Consider the following 18,196-nt stretch of genomic DNA (forward strand, 5'->3'; position numbering starts at 1 on the left):
AAGTTGTAATGATATGATACATGATTCATTAGATTAATAAAATAAGTGTTCAATTGTTTTTAGTGCTTTTTGTCTAAGCTTTGTTTGTATCAGGCATTTTAATTAGGATTGTTCGCTAGATCACTTTGTTTAGTTAACTTTTAGACCATAACAGAGGTTTTTAATGATATTTCCTCCTTCTTATTTAATCTTCATAATCTTTATAGTTCATTGAGTTAATTATACGCAATATATTGTGTATGGAGATGCTTTTTAAAGTAATTGTGTATACCTACCTAAGAGGTGATTAAACTTTAGAAACAAATGCTATATATACTTTTGAATTCTTCCAAACAGATGGTTTTGCTTATTGTTTAAGTAACATAACAGAAGATTATGCTGCCCTTTAATCTCGTCCCAAAATAGAAATCACAAAGTTTCTGTCAATATTAAATTTTCACACTCATATGTAAAGTTTAGAAAAGTAATCTCATATTTGACATGTGGGGTCAAGTTAAAAAGAAGTAGAGCGTCTTATCAACATCAACATCATAAGCTACAAGCCTAGGAAGGGCACCTCATGGAGGGCACTTCTCTTCTAATCACAAGTATGTGCTAAGTGACTAAAAATGATGGACATTTATGACTTCTATACAATTTTGTTCTTTTCTAAGTTTGGTAGTGATAGAATGCTTCTCTGCCCTTATTACCAACTGTAGTGTCTTACTGTTTAAAAGTAATGGATGTTGCAGGTTCTCTTAATAATGAAAGAATCAAGTTTTTTACCTGGTTTCATTTGTACATATGTGAAGACTGGGTCAAGATACTTTGAAAAACTCAAGACGACTACATATTCTAGATATATATTGACACAAGTATATTTTTATCATTTGGAATAAGACAAATTTAAATTATTGTATGTTTTATTACATTTTCAATATTTACTTTTATAAAATAGATCGCTAATAACTAAATACTTTGAAGGTTCATTTCTTTCTTTTAATGTAACTTTTCAATATATATATATATATATACTTAGCATAAAAATAAGAAATATAATTCTGTGGCTTATTATTTTTGTATTCATTATTAATTTAGAACAAGTTACAGATATATTAATTAGTAAAGGAATAACTCTACTTACTGTAAGTACATAATTATCATATAGTCTAGCAATTTGCTATATATTTTCTTGCTCTTCTTAAGTATAATCATTATTTATTATACACCCTACAATGAGCAAATAATCTAAGATTGTGACTTTAGCTGAGTTTATGAAATGATTTTATGTGTATCTATGTCATAAGTGCCCATCTGGGAAGTGCTCAAGCACAGATGTAAATAACAAAGCCTTAGAATCATTCTTCCATTCTTGGTGACTCCTGACTTAAGATGTGAACTTAGGAAGTCTTTAAACTCCCTAAAACTTCAGGTTTTATATGTTTAAAAATTAACCTGACTAATGGCACCTTAAATGGAGTACATCTCCGTCTCTATAGGTGTGCTATAGATGTTTTGTATTTCATACACAGATAGTCCAAAGCAATGAGGTAATTCTGAGTGTCCGTATATAGGTTAGTATAGAAACCACACTGTCACATTTTAATGCTCCCTGTGAACTATTTGTTAAGGTTTCAAACAACAGCTTAATTCAAAGGCCACTGGAATGTTTTGAAGTCAGAAGGTCAGAGAAACTTAGCAGTGAATCTGACGGGGACGATAGCACTCATAACGTATCACTGTAGTGTACATGTGGTAAAGTCACTAGTACCTACTCTAGAGTGGTGCAGTAAAGTGTGTTGAGTAAAGATTGAATGATATGACTTTTCATCTGTCTTTTTATGCGAGTGGAAGCACCGAGAACACATCAGCAAACATCTGAAGAAAGATATGAAGTAGTTTCATAGATACTTCCCCTTACATGTATGTAAAGTCACTGTGAATGATGTTTAGCAATGTTTTAATAATGTTATTGCTTGTAAGACAAAACATATTTTTCCATTTTTGTTCATCTCCTCAGTTCATTTCCTTTTTCCTTCCATGTACCAACCTCCTTGATAAAAATTTAAAAATTAAATTTAATTGAAATATCTAAATCATAGCAGTTTTAAGACGTTAATTAAAAAATTTTCAATGTAGTATCTAATAATAAGTGAAAAGATAACTATATATAAAAAATTTTTAAGAGTACCATTTTCCCTAGTCACGTAAAATATATTCTTTATTTAAAGGTAACCATTTGCCTCAGGAGTTAATTTTCAAATTTCCTGTTTTCCTGGTTTTTTAAGTTTATATTAAAATTACACCATCCCCCTTCCATCTCTTCCCTCCAAACTCTCCAACATGCCCATCTTTGCTGCCATTCAAAGTCATGACCTCTTCTTTTGTTGAAGGTTGTTACATACATACGTGTGTGTGTATAAATCTCTTGTTGGAATGCTACTTGTACATGTGTTTTCCAGGCTGACAATTTGGTATTAGACATCCAATTACTGTGTTCTTCCCTAAAGAAGACTAACTCTGTCTCCCAATTTTCCTCAGTTGCCTATAGTTCTTTAAGGTTGAGGACTCATGGATGTTTTTTTTTCCACATGTAGACTGACGTTTTTGCTTCCCCTCCCACCCCCCGCCGGTCCCACTGCCATTCATTCAGTCTCAATGAATGAATGAGGCTTACAGTAATTATAAACTGTTTGACCTATTGCTCAGGCTTATTACTAACTAGCTATTGTAACTTAAATGAACCTGTAATTCTTATCTTTGTTTTGCTAGCCATGTGGCTTGGTACCTTTTCTCAATAAGAAGTCTCATCTTGCTTCCCCTTTGCATGGCTTCTGACTGTGTCTCTGCCTTTCCTCTTCTTAGACTTCTTCTCATCTAGTTGCCCTGTTTATATTTCCTGCCTGGCTACTCGCCAGACAGCATTTTGTTAAACCTGTACTAATGACAAATCTTTACAGTGTACAAGAGCATTATCCTACAGCACGCATTGACATATCCATTGTAGGTGTTCTCAATCAATTCACACTTGATAGTCATGTTGCCGAGACCTTATTGGGGTAGCTTCTGATGTTTCTAGGGGACACAGGTTCATAGCACACTCCCTGATTCTCTGACTCTTACAGTATTTATGACCGCTTTTCTGCAATGTTCTGAGTTTTTAGTCACTGGGACTGGGAATCATAACTATGTATTTTCATCTCTGATGGTCTCCTGCAAAGAGAAGTTTCCTTGATGAGGAGCAAAGATTGCGCTTATAGGGACAAATGTTTAGAATTTACTTAGTGATCATGTTGACTGGTTATTGAATTGCTGGTTGTAAGTTCTCCTCCAACATGACAAGTACATAGAAATATTTTGTTCTTTTTCTCTAAGGCCCACTCCATACATAGAGTTCAATACCTTTAATTTGTCTGAGAAAATATATACAGTTCCTATTTTAATGAAAACACTGGGATATATCTAGGAAAAAAATTTTTTAATTTATTATTAAGTCAGAGACAAAAGAGTTCTCCTTAGGGAGGTATTGTGAATATAGTCAGTTTACCCTATACCTAAGGATGAATTTCACTATTCTATACAGATAAGAAAAGAAAAGGAGCCGGGCGTGGTGGCGCACGCCTTTAATCCCAGCACTCGGGAGGCAGAGGCAGGCGGATCTCTGTGAGTTCGAGACCAGCCTGGTCTACAGAGCTAGTTCCAGGACGGGCTCCAAAGCCACAGAGAAACCCTGTCTCGAAAAACCAAAAAAAACAAAAACAAAAACAAAAAAAAAAAAAAAAGAAAAGAAAAGGAAAATGACTTATCTCTAACTGTTGTAATGGAGGGGAAATTATTTAAGTGCATAATAATATACATTTTTTGTAGTATTATCTCATGAAGGGAGATGGTTAATTTAAGCAATGCATATTTGCTTTCTACATTGTTTATGTTACCTACTGTGTTCATCTAAAAAGCATGCCATCAGGAAAGGTGGAAATTTGAAAATTTCATGTATTGTGTTTAGAATATATCCATGTCACTTCATCCTTTTTCGGTTCTACCACCAACACTCACCCAACTTTGTGTCTTTACATTTTTTTAATCCATTGAGTTCCAGTAAAACTCGCAATGTATTCTTGACTTTGGTTTAGACAAGGCACAAAAGAAAAAACAATTTATGAACTATGTTAAGTTCATAAGAAATATTTAAGAACTATATATAAAAATGATGATAATGATATTAACAAAAGAAATATAAACTCCAAAGATACCTTTTTCTTTCCATTGGTTTTATATAGCCAGAAACCAAGAATCCCACCAAATATAAAAACTTATGGCATATACAAATTAATAACAATGATATAAAAATAAGACTTATTTTCTCTCCTTCAGCTCAAATTCTTTCCCTATATGAAAACACGCTTTGATAGTTGATTAATAATTTTAAAGTTTTAATGCTGAAAATATGCCTGGGCAAAGATGATTTTGCCATAAATATCAGTAGATTTTAAAGAAGATGGCAATCTAAGGGACATCACATGTTTTAAAAGCTCTGTAGAATTCTATAGTAGCTAATTTATAGAACTTCTAGAATCAAAATTATTGAAACCAATTCCCTTGCAAATACCACAGGACATCTTTAGAGACAAAAAACATTGACTCTTAACACCATATAAAAATGTCAATGAAATGTCAGGAAAATTTCACTTTTTCATTTAATTATTTCAGAAGACTTTTGTTTTATGATGATTATCACATTACCATCAAAATTTATAAAACCTTATAAACAAGGTAAACTCACACACATATTGAATGTGATATAGAGAATGATGTAAATCCAAATTGCAATGTGCACATGCTTCATGAAATGAAATAAATGCACTTAGGTTTCAAATAAAAAATGCATTTTTATGTTACTTTCCAGGATTTGCTTCTCATTGAAGGTATTAGATTGTTTATTTGAATAATTAAATACCAAAACTTTTTTTCTATCTCCTACATCATCATCATGCAAAACCCCTGTTAAATAAAGTAAAACCTGGGGCTGGAGAGATGGCTCAGTGGTTAAGAGCACTGGTTGTTCTTCCAGAGGACCCGAGTTCAATTCCCAGCACCCACATGCTGCTCACAACTATATATAACTCCAGCTCCAAGGGATCTGATACCTTCACAGCAACACATAGTTAAATAAATTTAAAAAAATAAAGTAACCTATGGGCAAATATTAAGATTGTAAAAACACTTCCTTGTGTAATTGATACTCATTGTTAAGTAAGGAAAGAGTCTTCCCTTGTAAATTATTTCCGCGTAGGAAGAAAACATTCTAAATTGAAGTTTCTATGGTACCCTTTGCAGTCATTTTCCTTTTAATTTAATCAGTGAACTTGATTATTCATAAGTAATACCGTCATCATTTGGACTTCTTATTTAAAACTATGATGGGGAAAGTGAGAAAGCTAATTAAAAATGTTACCTCTCAGGAGCTTCCACATTTCATATGTTTAAGATAGGAAACATGTTATAATCTGTACGACTGATATGGTAAAAACACCTATGCATATGTACAGGAAGAGAATGATAGTATTAACAGATAACTCATGATATAATTTTAAATTTGAGTGATTAATCAATGGCTGTATAGTTTCCTCAGATTTTTATTCGGGCAATATTCTAGAAGCTTTGGTCCAATTCATTAAATATGACATTTTTGTGCTAGAACAATTGCACTAATTGTATAATGTAAACTCAATTGTAATAAACCTTCAGGTAGCTATGATGTCCATTATTCTCTATGCATTATCAGAGATCTTTATTAGATTATGAGAATTGGGTTTTTAAATATGATGAGGATTCCATAAGGAATCTAGGAAATTGAAACAATAGTATCAGGTCCATTCATTAGTGGTAGTTATGGTGATGTATGGTTCTATGATAATCCACATCTAAAATCTCTCCTTGGAATGACAAGACCAAAAGCACTTGTAATTATATTTACTTTTGAAAGATTATGGTTTATAGTTAAAACAGAAGAGGCATCCTGTCATTTTCTAAACCCGTTAAATGTGACAGAATCTATTTTTCTGCCAAGTTGTGAGGACCAGGCAGAGAGCAAATTTGCTGTGGTCAGCTAAGTGTAACCACTGGGCAGGAAAGTGAATTTAATAATGCATTATTGTTCTTCACTGAAGGTGAACTGTTACAGTGCCTTTGTTATGGCAGACTTTGCCTCTGCTTAGATGTCCAGATGCTGTGTAGATTACCTGATTAAAACCTCTAATGCATGCTAAAATGTACCAGGTATACTTTTATATTAGCTGAAATGCATCCCCGTTAGGGCCATAATACAGAATCTAATTGGAAATATTTTCCAATTATATTATCCCATGTATTCATAGTATAAATAAGCACTTGATATATGAGAGAAGAATGAATTATATAAAAACTTTAGTATATACAGCTTATCTTAAAGCAATAGCATGTTATTTTGTTGACATTAAAAATAAATTTCTAATGTCAGGAAGCAGTTATGAGCATAATGCTTCAAATCATGGATAAATCATGCTTTTCACATATTAAAACAAGATGAGACTATTTGAAATAGAATTAATCATTTCATGACTATATTATTTCCATTGCCATATCTTTTTTTGATTATGTATTCTTTTAAATAAGGCAAAAGTTTCTGCTATTAAGCATGTTGATTAGCTTTAGTGCTTTGCAAAGTTTTAGTACTCATTACATCTGACCACCCCGCTTTCCCCTTGCTTTACCCTTCTATCAACCTCCCTTAATCATGGAAACATATAAGCCATTTTCCCACAAAAAAGAAAAAATACATTTAAAATATTATTGTTTCCTCTTAATGTTGCTCTAATTGAAATTCACTAAAATGTGCACTCAATAATATCCAAAAATAATTAGATAGAAACACAATCTTTATGATTGTAGATACATGTTGGGAATTTGTACATGTTAATGTGAGTTCTTCTATTTACTATAGGTGTCATTAAGATTTTCAATGTATTTATGAATATAATGCATATTTTGAGCTTCTATTAGCTAGATATATACTGTTATTGTTGAAAATCAAAGAGTTAATTTCAAAACTAAGTTATAAGAGATTTTTACTTTGTTCTCCAAAACCTTTCAAAAGGAGTATTTCTTGAAATCTATAACTGAATGGGTGCATACATACTAATCTCTAGTTGTCATTGTTGAACTTTACAGTAAAGAGGCAGAGAAAAGCATTTTTCTGAATACCAAGAGCATCCATCAATGAATATCACTACGGGCCATAGAACATGCAAGTTCAAAAGATAGAATCAAACCAGGAATTGACGAAAATAAAAATAACAGCTGTGCTTGTGAAAAGTGTTTATAAAACAGCGATGGAGAAAATTATCTTTTTCATTCTTTTTTCTTAAAGCCATGTGTGCATTATAGAGGCATATCAATTTAATTATATCTCCACTTAGAATATATATTCTAAACATTTAAATTCTAAATTGTAGCGTTAAAATATGTACAACTATGCAATAATCAAGAATGTGAAGTGATTTGCAGTGCAATGATTATAAAGAAATATCAATAACTGCCCATAATAATTTAAACTCTTCAGTTATCTTATTGACTTGACAGTCCTGTTTTTTTTAAGGACAAGAAATATTTAGGAATGTTGAAACATAACAAGTCTGTTTTGATCATAAAATAATATTTAATTAAAAAATTGAGAGTTTTTTGATAAGGAAGGTACGAATACTGAAAATTTATGTTAGGTTTAATATATTTGTGTGGTTATTAAGTAAGTAGTCTTGCTTATGCTTCTAAAAGCTCCAGAAATTTTGGGAGATTATTATTGTACATTGCTCCCGTAGAGAGTTGATGTGAAGAGTTTAATAGCTTGTGTTCTTCATTATCTTAAAATCTAAGGAACTCTTTCTTCCAGAGGCTTAGTATCAAAGCCATGGAAAATATTAGATCCTCAGATTTTGTCTTAAAGGCACTATCTTACCATCAGAAGTCACGTTCACTCTGTCTGGATGTTGTATTTCCTCTGACACTCAAAGGAGTGTAGTCTGGTCTTCTGGAATGACTTTTGTTATTTACCAACATTACAGATAGAAAGGCTGTTGTGGTGGAGAATACAGTACCTGAGCTCAATTGCAACTCTAGTAAAGGTTCTCAATCTTTGCATGGTACCTGCAGTTGATAAAAAACATGACGTACTGTAGGAATTATGGAGTGTTCACATTCCTCTTCCAGTTCACACCCTCTGAAATATCTTCTCTACAATCTTCTCCTTCCTTATAACTCTTCTAAAGGAAGGAAGCAGGACTTTCAATGCTTTCCTTTATGTGTCTTGCTTTCTAAGACCTCACTAACAAAACGCTTGTCCTAGAAGTAACTGCTTTCCTTGGAGGAATAAAAAACATCACAAGCAAGTACATTTTAGAGTTTTGGTCTCCTGTCACTATTATATTGAAATAATGAAACTGACAGCAACACCAAGTGTTTCATCCTAAAATTCAATTAGATTGTTAACCTTAGTATTATTTCAATCCTCTATATTCTCTCATAGTTAGTTAGGAACCGTCAGTGTGGAATGACTAAAAGGGCAATGCCTGGGAGCACAGCATTTATTTAAAGTACCAGAAATGATACTGTCTTATGAGATGCATATCATGATGATTATGCTTGTAATTTTAGAGAAGGGTGAAAGAGTCCATTGAATGTTCATTTTGTGGAATAATTTGAGGGATATTGTTGACAAAACCAAAATATAACCAACCACATAAACAAGACTAACAGATAAAAACCACATGGTAATCTTATTAGATGCAGAAAATGCCATTGACAAAATTGAACATTACTTCATGATGAAAGTCCTGAGGAAATGAGAGATACAAGGGAAACACCTGAACACAATAAAAGCAATTTATAGCAACCCACAGGCAATAATACCCTAAATGGAGAGGAATGCAAAACATTTCCACTAAAATCAGGAACAAGAAAATGATATCCATTTTCTGCATACCTATCCTTACAGTATTTGTGGAGACAAAAATTTCTGTCCGGCCTGGTCCCAAGCTGTTTACTCCCAAAGAAACCCACAAAGGATTATATTAATTATAAACTGTTTAGCTTATTGCTCATACTTATTACTAACTACAACCAAAGTTAACTAGTAATTTTTATCTATGTTTAGCCATGTGGTACCTTTTCTCAGTAAGGCATTCTTATCTTGCTTCCTCTGCATGTGAATGACAACTGATTCTCTGCCTTTACTCTTCCCAGGATTCTCCATGTCTGATCACCCCACCCATACTTCCTGCCTGGTTACCAACCAATCAACATTTTATTAAACAAATATGAGTAACAAATGTTAACAGTGTTCTAGAGTATTATCTCATAGCATATTTGAAATCTTAGGTGGAGTAATAAAACAACTGAATAAAATTAAATTATAGAAATAGAGAAAGAATTCTAAATAGTTTTTTATTTACATATAGTGTGTGTATTTGACTGAGTCACAGAAGCATAGGAAGAACTTTCTACCATGTGGGTCCCAGGAACTGAGTTCAAATTGACAGGCCTGGCTTCAAGAGCTTTACCCTGCTAAACCATCTTACTGGACCTATTTATTAAGTTTTTACTTCAACGAAGTTTACAAAAAAAAGTCATTACTCTTGTTTATTTACTCATGAAATTTCAGAAAATGAGTTTATCAAATAAAACAAGTGCATTCATTATTTAGAGAATTACTTTAATAATCCAGTAAGCATTTTAATACTTTCCCAAATTGGTACAAAATTTTTACTCTAAATGAAGAAACTCCTGGGCAAACTAGAAGTATTTTCAGATAAGTGACTTTTTGTTTTGATTTTGGATCAGCCAACTTGAGAGACAGTATTAAACTATTATTCCAAACATTTAAAAATTGCCTTTTTATTCATTGTTCAGCATTCATAAAAAATAATTGTTTATCATTAAGATTTGTTTATTTGTGGAACTTCTCAAAACTATAAGGCCACTTATTTGCACAAATAAGCGAAGTATTCTAAGGACTCATTATAAATTGCTATTATGTAATATATAATCAACACCCAAAGCATGGTATGAAAAGCTACAAGGCACTTACTTGCCTTTATTTTTTGCAGTTCACTTTCTGATGGAATTTCAAGCATCCTTAGCAAAAGCACAGTTGCTGCATTGCTTGGTTTGTGAGTTTTGCTAAGTCTTACCTCATTATTTTATACAAATTGATCAAATTCCAAATAATCACAATTACTATTTTTTTCATTTTGGTTTCTTAACAGATTACAAATAAGAAATCTGTTCCAGAATTTAATTAGAAATCATTGCAAGAAAACTTTTTGGCAAGGAAATGGATCATAAACATCCTACATGTAACTTGAAATTAAATTTCTTTGCTATATATTTAAGGTACACAAGTGCAAAATCAATGAGAATCCTACCGAAAGTTTGATTATCCAAGTTTCAATCAGTGTCTTGTTATAGTCTGTGAATGTTACAGCAAAATAATAAAACTTTGGTAAGTGGCATTTTCTAAATGTCCAGTATGTATCATAAATACTAACATGGATCAAATAAAATATCTATACTTATAATTTTAAAGAATCTGAACATGATCCTATCATTTTAATGGCTGTTCTAAAAGTAAATTCAGACAATTACTATCTTTTCCAAAGTGATTTTAGCTTCTTTTTTCACTGCTTATTAAGATGAAAAGAAATTACCTTAATCTAGACATTTAACAAGGTTATTTACAACATAAGCACATAACCTAAGTAATCTCTAAGCTGGAAGAAAACTAAAAACTTTATTTGATTGTAATAGCTCAATTTTGTCATAATTTTGAACTTTTTCTTATCCTAAAAATAGATTATTACAACTGAGGTGTAATGTTCTTTTTTAATATTACTTTGAAGCAAAAGAAAAAACCCTAAAATTTTAACATTTAAAAAAACTAAATATTTATTTATCCTACTTCTAGAATTAAATTGTTAATATTAGTTAAAATGTTAAAATTAAAGTTTTAGAGAGTTATTCTCACTTTGTTGATTTATATGATGTTTCTCACTTTCCTGACCTTCTACGTAGCTGCAAAGTAAACTTGGAGGCACAGAAAAATGCTGTTTACTTTTGGAAAGAACTGCTGTGCATCTTCTAATTTTGTTAATTTTGGAAGGAGAACTTGAGGATGTTTAGAAAGTCTTCCATCCCTTAGTGATTTCTGGGGATATTAGTATGATAACATGTCTCCTAATGACTTCAAAATCTTAACAAAGCAAGCAAGCAAGCGGTCAGGTCAGCAAGCAGCATTTTCCTTTAAAGCAAGGAACTCCGAGTCAGGGATTTTCCCTGTTTTTTTTTTTTTTTTTTTTTTTTTTTTTTTTGATGTTTGACTTTTCCCTTCCCTTCATGTGTTTTCTGTTTAGTGAGCCTGAAATGTGAGTAAACAGTAATAAAAAGGCAAATCAACATAAAAATGTCACCTTGCATGGAGAGGACATTTCAAAGATCCTTTATCAGTTGTTTAATTTTCCCCTGTCAGATGCTGAAATCTTTTACTATCCCTCATATTGCACGGAAAAGCAGGTCTACTGATAGTGTCTTCCTTTAGCTGAGCTGCGAAGAAGTCAGAATTTCATTTGTAAAGGCAGTTATCACGGCGTGTAGCGGGCCGAGCTTATTGGTCCTTATTTAGCAAACCTGAAGATAAGATGTCTAATTTCCTGGCTGGGGCCCCTCCCCACACTCTTCTCACACACGGATTATTGGGTAGAGAAATACAGAGAGGGGCCCTTGTTCAGAGCACCCATGTAGGCTTTTCTCTAACCCTTCTTACTCTGGAAACCTGAGTTGCTATTCCTTAGAACCTAAAGCTAGCACAGATAAGTCCATTACTGTGAAGCATTTCGTAGCCTAGAATCAGATAAAGGTATCAAACAGCCTCTGTCCAAAACATTGAAATGTTCATAAAAGTCTTTAATTCATTTTGATATTAGCTTGACTGATATGTAAAAATTTAATATGGACTCTAAGTAAACATGGTCATGTATTTAAGCTGGGAGCAGATTCATGGTTCCATGCAAAAAAAAAAATTATGTAAGTGATAAATGACAGTCTTGGAGTTCTCCTGACACGTAACTTCTGCTGTTTCATATAATATTTGGTTTTTGTCTCCTCCTTATTACATTCATAAGGATAGTCATAGAAATTGCTTACGGAACTTTAAAAAGCCTGAAAGCTAACTTTAAGTAAATATGATATGATTAGTAACGTAAAACTTTTCGTCACTCTTCCTAAAAATGCAAGGAAACATCTTTAAAAAAATATGCTTCTCTGGGACTCACTGTTTGCATTTCATACTCACAATTAGAAGAAACTATCTTCAGACCATAAGAATGCCATCAGCTATTTGTATTACTGCCTGTGCTTTTCCTTACAAGGCAAACAAACAAACCAGCTTTCTGTTCAATATTTTTAAAAATAAAGTGATTAAACCCCAATTAATAGCTTCTGATGTAAATAATATATTTCACTATCTGTTGAACTCTGTTCTCTTTCCATGTTCTAAATAGAACATGCCCTCCAAGTGGGGTCATAAATTGTTGGCATTACTTAAAAGACAGACATAATTTTGTTATTTGTTTGCCATTAATTTTCATTTAACTCGTGAATAAAACTAGGGAAATCTGTTCATATACATATTGTTGTTTTTGCGCATGTCCCAATTCTTTTGAGACATAAAAGCAAAATCAGCCTTTAAGGTTGGAAATGTAGTCTTGGTTGCCTAAACATATTTTCTTAAGTTAATCTTATATATGGAAATAATAAATGCAATGAATATTGGCAGAAAACAGGAGTTAAAAGGCCCTGTGCATTAGGGATCCTTAAGCACATAGGCATGTTAGGGTTTGGTTTTTGAAATTATAATTTATTTGCATTTCTCCCTTTCTTTTTTCTCCCTCTAAATTTTCCCACATTCCTTTCCTTCCTCTCGTACAATTCTGTGGTCACTTTCTTCATGGTCTGCTACTGGTTATTTACTTGTATATGTGGAGAGTATATTTTATGCATATATGTATATACAAATGTATTTGTAAATATAACCAGTTCAGTCTGTATAATGTCACTTGCATATGGTTTTATAGTTGAAGATTGCACACTGGGCAACCAATGGGTGTGGTCCTCCCTGGATAACACCACGTCTACTGCTCCCACCTTTTATCAGTCACCTATAATTCTTTGAATAGTTTTGAGGAGGCTTCACTGGCTTTTCCCCATGTAGTTTTACATGTTCATAGGTGTCATCCTTCTTCATCTCACGTATGTTATCAATGTTGGTGAAAACTTAACGGGTGTATCATTTGACATTATTATAGGTTTGTTTTTAGATAAACAGTTAATAGTAAGCTTCCCTATGACTTTATGAGGCATCCTTATTGTTCTGATCCTCCTCTCTCCTTCTATATTTACCTCTCACTTACCAGCCGAAATGGTTTTTGTCATTCCATTTTCCCTTTCATGTCATTTGTTCCCTGAAACTCCCCTTTACCCTCCCCTCTAAGAAGGATTAGATTTTATCACACTGCGTTGAAACCCTCCAAAGAAAGATTTTCAGCGACAATTATCTTTCTGCATTGTCCAACTCATACTGATGCCTGTCACTTGTCAGTCACTGCATAAAATACATCATTATCAGTTGGTTATTTTGAAGTGTTAAAAAGAAGCCACTCACAAATATCATGAGCAAATGTGCCGAGTCCCAAACAGGAGAATGAACATCATAACAATAATGAGAATTATTGAGGGTTTGTTGTATGTCACTGTATGCATTTATGTATGCAGTTCTTTTTTTTTCTTGAAAAAAAGTTACATAAAATATAATATTTTAAAGAACAAAGTCTAAGCCGGGTGGTGGTGGCGCACGCCTTTAATCCCAGCACTCGGGAGGCAGAGGCAGGCGGATCTCTGTGAGTTCGAGGCTAGCCTGGTCTACAAGAGCTACTTCCAGGACAGGAACCAAAAGCTACGGAGAAACCCTGTCTCAAAAAATCCAAAAAACAAAAAAAAAAGAACAAAGTCTAACAGCAGAGTACAGCAGTGGTACAGCTCTTCTAAAGAGATGTTAACTCTCCTACTGACATATATGTTTCACTATTTCCATGCTGTTCTGAGCATAGATGTGAGATAAAATTGAAAATAATAATACTCATCACAAAGTTACTCGGAAATATTAGAAATTTCCCCTTATTTTCAATACTGTTTTTTACACATTGTTATTTATCTATACAGTCACAAGTTTTTAAAATTTCCAACTTCCTTTAGTTCATGTACTCTGGGAGATCTCTGTCTCATTCCACAGACAAATTCTAGTTCCTTTGCCTAGTGTTTACATGAGCTCCAGAACAATTTATAATAATATTCAAGTGGTTACCTGCTCAATAACTAATCCATTTAATAAATTATTAATCTCAGCCGGGCGGTGGTGGCGCACACCTTTAATCCCAGCACTCGGGAGGCAGAGGCAGGCGGATCTCTGTGAGTTCGAGGCCAGCCTGGTCTACAAGAGCTAGTTCCAGGATGGTAACCAAAAGCTACGGAGAAACCCTGTCTGGAAAATAAAAAAATTAAAAAAATATATTATTAATCTCATGAAAAAAATACTTCCTAATATGTCTTAACATTTCATTTATTAACAAGTCAAGAACCATTTAGAAATCTTATTTTTATTACTTGAGATTGATTTTTATGTGTATGAGTATTTTGTCTACATGTATGTAAATCTACCATGTACATGTAGTACCCACAGACGTCAGAAAATGTTATTGGAGTCCCAGGAACTGGAGTTACAGATATTGGAGAATCTCCACCAAGTATTAAGATCTCAACCTACACCCTCTGGAGAATACCCAGTGTGTCATGCAAAGTGGTTCACTCATTTTATCTCACCACAAGAGAGGCAGAGGCAGATGGATCTCTGTGAGTTGAAGGCTAGCCTGGTCTATGCAGAGAGTTCCAGAATAGCCAGTGCTACATAGTGAGATTCTATTTTGAAAAAATAAACAAAAAAAAAACCAAACACACACACACACACACAACATAAGCATCAACGAAAGAACAGACAGTGCTCTTAATCACTGAGCCAGTGTCACAGGGATTTACTATTTTAATTTTTAAATAAAATAGAGATAAAATTAAAATTCTTTTTTTTTAATTAAAATTTTCCGCCTCCTCCCCGCCTCCCTTTTCCCTCCCCCTCCCCCAACTCCACAGGCCCCCACTCCCCTCCCCCTCCCTTTCTAGTCCAAAGAGCAGTCAGGGTTCCCTTCCCTGTGGGCAGTCCAAGGTCCTCCCCCCTCCATCCAGGTCTAGGAAGGTGAGCATCCAAACAGGCTAGGCTCCCACAAAGCCAGTACATGCAGTAGGATCAAAAACCAGTGCCATTGTCCTTGGCTTCTCAGCAGCCCTCATTGTCCACCATGTTCAGAGAGTCCGGTTTTATCCCATGCTTTTTCAGTTCCAGTCCAGCTGGCCTTGGTGAGCTCCCATTAGATCAGCCCCACCGTCTCAGTGGGTGGGTGCCCCCCTTGCGGTCTTGACTTCCTTGCTCATGTTCTCCCTCCTTCTGCTCTAGAAATGAAGATGATTTTATTTCTAAGAAGAAAGGACTACTTTTTAAATCTCAAGATGATTAGTGAATATGGCTTACTTGTACTCATTTTTCTTTTTCTTCCTTTCTTCTGCCAATTTACAAATCTTAAATTTTTAAAAAAGAAAACAGAAATCACAACATTTCTTCTTCCCTTTCCACACACCAAACCCTCCTACATACTCCTCTATGCTCTATTTTAAATTCATGGGTTCTTTTTGTATTAATTTTATTACATGCATATATGTACATACATATATTTCTAAATATAATATAATCAACCTAAAGCATCAATCAATGTCTCTTGTAGGCTTGTTTACAAGACTGACCATTTTTCTCTAAAAAACCAATTGCACACACTCACAAAAATTCCCACGGAAAGAGCACAACTCCTACTCCTAGCTGTCTGCAGTTAACCTATAATTCTTTATATAGGGTGGAGGCTTTGTGCACTTTTACCAGCACACTGTGGCATGTCCATTGGTTTAGTCCATGTTCAACTCATGTTTGAAAAGTTATATTAGCGAGACTTTATGGGTGTAGCTTCTATCAGTACGAGGAGATGCAATCTCCCAGCAAAATCCTCTATGTTCGGCTCTCACAACCTTTCTGCCTCCTCTTCCACAATCTTTCCCAAGTCTTAGGCATGCATGTATTTGTAGATGTATCCACTGGGACCGGTCCCCACACATCTGCATCTTGTCTGATTGTGATTTTAAAAGTTATTTCCTTTTTGAGATGATAAGATAATTACATAATTTTCTTCTTTAAAATGTTCCTATATACCACTTTCTGCTCTCTTTCAAATTCATAACCACTTTCGAATTATTTCTAGTTATATACACATATGTAGATATATATGTACAAATACACACATATTTCTAAGTAGAATCTTCTCAGTCGGTATGTTACTTGTATGCCTGTTTTCAGGACTACCTTTGGTATTGAATGGCTCTTCTTTGGGGAGCACTGTTTCTTCAACTTCCAGCCTTCCTTAGGTGCCTACAGTCAGTCCTTCATGTAGGGTTGAGGCCTCCTGGTCTTTCCCACATTGTTTTTAAATTTCAAATATCTTTCCTTCTAAATGTTTTAAATTGTCCAATGGTTTGAAAGTAACTCTCTTTTTTGTATTTTGACAGTTTCACACATTTAATGCATTATGATAATATTCACCCCTTGTTAGCCTCTGATAACCCCCATTAAATCCTCTCTAAACACTTTCTTCTTCTACCCAGTTTCCCAATGGCTACTCCATTAGAGAACATTGTACTCCCTATTACAGTCTTTGTTGACCATCATTGGCCCCTCAAGAATAGAATGTACCTTTGGTGGTTTGAACAAGAAATAGCCTCCATGATATGAGACATTTTAACATTTGGTCCCCAGTTCCTGCCACTATTTGGGGATGTAAATGTGATGTAGCATTGTCAAAGGAAACACACCATTGAGTATTAAAATCTCCAAGCCATATCTAGTATGTTCTCTCGGTTTCATGCTTGAGTTAAAAATGGAAGCTCTTAACTTTCTGTTCTGTGGCCGTGCTTGCTTCTTGTTGCTGTGCTTGCTTCTTGTTGCTGTGCTAACCTGTCATGATGGATTCTTGTCTGTGCATCTTGGCACAAAAGTAGAACAAAGAAACAAACAAACAAAACAAAACAAAACACGTACTTTCTTTCTCAAGTTTCTTCAACTGTGTATCATTTTTACCACATAACAGAAAAGTTACTTATATAGGGTCATCCCTGCTACTTCTCTGTCCATGTTAGAAAGCTCAAGAACAAGATCTTGCACAGCTGTATGTAGTTGTACATTCCTGCTGCAGTGGCAATGGTACCTGGATGTCAGCATTCCATGACACTCTCGCCCAAACCCTGAGTTTTAAATTCTTCCTTCCATCTCTTCTGAGATGATCCCTAGACTTCTAAGTGGTCAGTGATAATAGTAATAGAGATACCATCAACAATTCTTCTCTTCACTTTTAGCAGATACCCTTCTCTGTATTAACTATTACTCTCTGCAAAACAGATTTCTGCTTCCTGCTAAGAACTGCGCTAATCAATAGGTATAAGCATGCATATTTAGAAGGCCATTGAACAAGATATTCATTTAGTCAAGACACAAGACAGGATCTTATTTTGCACATGCCTTGCCCAGTCACAGGTTTTTGAACAAATAAACAGTAGCCAGGGATATGTTATCCACCATGGAACAGGCCTCCAACTCAATCTTTATTGTAATGAGGAAGAGAATATGGGCCTAGAAATATGAATCCCTGGAGTAGAGGCCTTACTGTTCTTGCAGAAGACCCGAGTTCAGTTATCACATTAGACATTTTCTCCACAATTGTTTATTTTGTAGTTATTTTTATATCTTCAGTAAATGTCTCAGATTACTTTTCCAACAGCATAGGCCACAGAGAAAGCAGAGGACTAACATCTGTCAGGTGTTACACAGTGAGCACAATGATTCTTGATTAATAAAAATATTCATATCAAAATCCTGTTTCATATATTTTATGAAATCACATAAATTTGCACAGCTTTTTGACACTTTTGT

The 18,196-nt window shown here is 34.0% G+C and overlaps 1 protein-coding gene across 2 annotated transcripts in view; it reads left to right on the forward strand.

Annotated features, from left to right (window-relative positions):
• Dach1 (dachshund family transcription factor 1) overlaps positions 1-18,196 on the forward strand; it is a 373,178-nt gene that overhangs the window by 268,990 nt on the left and 85,992 nt on the right. The gene's annotated exons all lie outside the window — the stretch shown is intronic.

Source organism: Chionomys nivalis, chromosome 12 (assembly GCF_950005125.1).
Source record: "Chionomys nivalis chromosome 12, mChiNiv1.1, whole genome shotgun sequence".
NCBI classification, from domain to species: domain Eukaryota; kingdom Metazoa; phylum Chordata; class Mammalia; order Rodentia; family Cricetidae; genus Chionomys; species Chionomys nivalis.